Source organism: Etheostoma spectabile, chromosome 9 (genome assembly GCF_008692095.1).
Source record: "Etheostoma spectabile isolate EspeVRDwgs_2016 chromosome 9, UIUC_Espe_1.0, whole genome shotgun sequence".
NCBI lineage: Eukaryota > Metazoa > Chordata > Actinopteri > Perciformes > Percidae > Etheostoma > Etheostoma spectabile.
Genome location: NC_045741.1, coordinates 9,431,178 through 9,433,965, shown reverse-complemented (window position 1 = coordinate 9,433,965; position 2,788 = coordinate 9,431,178).

Sequence of the window (2,788 nt, the reverse complement as noted above, 5' to 3'; positions counted from 1 at the left end):
ATATATATATATATATATATATATTTTAAATTGCAGATCAATTTGTTGTATTTCAATCAACAAATAGTAGACAGACCAACAGACTTGAACTAGCAACATTTGCTAATCGTACTGCTAAGATGTAACGATAGCCTAGCTAAAAAGTGCCCTCCATGTCCACCTCCATGTTAAGATGAGTCAACATCAAAGTCAAGTTATTTAACAGATTGCCCTAAATTTATTTATTATATTTCAATAAACTGTAAATATAATAAGAAAATGGTACACAGACCGACAAAGAGAACACTTGCTAATTAAGTCCTTCTAAAAGGTATCTAGCCTAGCTTAGCAAAGCAACAATCTCAGCCTCTGTCTTTATGTAAATAACATGATCTGTGCAAGCTACCTCTAAAACATGTATTTACTGTATATATTAAATTGTAGAATAATTATAATGATTTGATTTGACATGAACAGACTATTAAAAGAGACAGACATTTAAAACAGACAGAGAGAAAACAGGCTATAAGTAGGCCTACTGCTCTCTTCCTGTGTAGGGCAAAATACCCAAATTTACCTATTTACAGTACAACAACCATCACACAAATCCCTTACAGTCATTTCTACAGGAAGCAGGTAACATCTGTTGTGTCCTATCAGCCAAGGAAAAACTACCTAATGCTTTCAGACAGATGGCAGATTCCAGCCAGGACTGCAGGACTCAGTGATGGGGTGGTGCCAGCGTTGAGCAAAAATCTATTTATAAATGTAATTTGACAGTGACACTCCACATTGCATGGAAACTGCTGGACATCTAACCAAGTTCAACCCTGTTAGCACTTTGAAGGGCCCTCTGAAGACGTGTGGTGATGTTTGTATGGCACTCTGGCCATTAGCCACACAGAGCAGATACAGTACAAGGGAAGCTAGCCATTGTTATATAATACACCACCAGCACAGGACACAGGCGCCAAGGGTCACTCACTAGAACAGTTAATGCCATCCAATATGGTCATGTATATGTTCTCCAGTGTTAAGTGTACAAAACAGACAATTAAAATGTTTCAGTGTATAACGGACACAGGAATTTGACTTGTGACAAAGCGCAGTAAAACAAGAATGTTAAAAGGTTAAGTTAAGAAGTTAATACAAGAAATGTATACAATCAAGTATATAATATAATATACTTAAATATTAAAATATATGGACATAATAATAATAAAAATGCATATATTGTGCATGCATTGTATGCAAGTCAAGAATAATAAATGTGCGGCATAAAATTGACACAATGTGTCTGCTGACGTCTGTGGGTTGTAGACTTCAAAGTCACTTACTGTAAATTATTTGACATGTACTTGGAAATATGACTTTATTTAAAGCCAATAGTTGTTTAAAATCACCATATGTAGAATGCTAATGTTATTATCGATTTTTTTGAAATATTGCCCAAGTTAAATTAACTAATGTTTATTATTTAGGCATTCATTGGTGCATTATATATCTCGATGTCCCCTGGTCTAATTTGTGTGAATGTATGTTCAAAGTTCTTATATCTATATTGGAAATATACATGCTCAAATTAAATTACTTACTTACACCACCCTGTATAATACAAGAACCATCCGTGCTAAAGCCTCCTGTAGAAAGCAGTATGTCTCATTTTTCTGTGAATAAATTTGCGGTTTATGGGCAGTGCAGGGTTTTCTGTTTATCATTTGTTCGGAATAAACAGATACAGTTCCACCTGCACAGAGAAAAACTTTATCAACAGAGAAAATCCGAGGAAGGAGACGCCACAGTAGCACCCGCATTGATTGACAGGTGATATCTGACTGCAAGGAGCAGTGCAGACACACCACAGCAATGAGAAATTCGCACCACAGATGGTGACAAGAAAAAAAAAAGTTTAAATATTTTATTACCACAGAGACTCATCCATGTACATATCTGAGCTTAAAAAAGAATCGGAAAATCTTAAGTGACAATGTTCTACATTATATATCAATGCAGCAAAATCCTTTTTGTATGGCCACTGGAAAGTACGGACATCTATTTGATGCTAGACATTTATCCTTGAACAACTTGAAACCGTGTGTCATTACCAGCAAGCCAAAATAGAATCGAGGCTGTTTTAAAAACTGCATTAATCTACACAAATCAATAAGGGGGGTAGTAATTATCCCTACTCAGGCCTGTCCGCCCTCTCCCTGATGGGAGGTTGTGGAAGGCAGCAGCCGATGCAGCTCGTCCACCTCTGCCAGGCTCATGTTTCAGCACGGTGTTTACCCTTGCACTTTCTGCGACGACAAACGAGAACAAATCACAGGCCAAGAGTGCATTAGTAGGGTTATTGGGTTATAGGGTTGTGCGGGTAAAATATAAGCCTGACAAAATGCTTTTTTCCTGGAAAATCTCAGAGGTGTCATCCAGCAAAGTGGAAAACAGAGCTCCTGCTATGTAACAATCCTTCTCACTGCTCCAGGCAAATGTCTGTTGATACACATTTGGGACCTGTGACATGTTATTTTAATTAGGGGAATCTAACAATGTGGCTCTTGAAACCTTGAGCTGAGCTGTGTCCCAATTCCATCTTATACAGTCGAAATCCGACTAGAATTAAAACTTAAAGATTTTAGTCTTACATTTGTCAGATCATTGACTTTGATGGATACAATTGTACCACAACAGAATGCACACGGAAAAATGTGATTGGGATAGCTCAGTTGGTAAAGCGGGCGCCCATATATAGAGGTTTACTCCTCAACGCAGCGGGCCCGGTTTTGACTCTGACCTGTGGCCCTTTGCT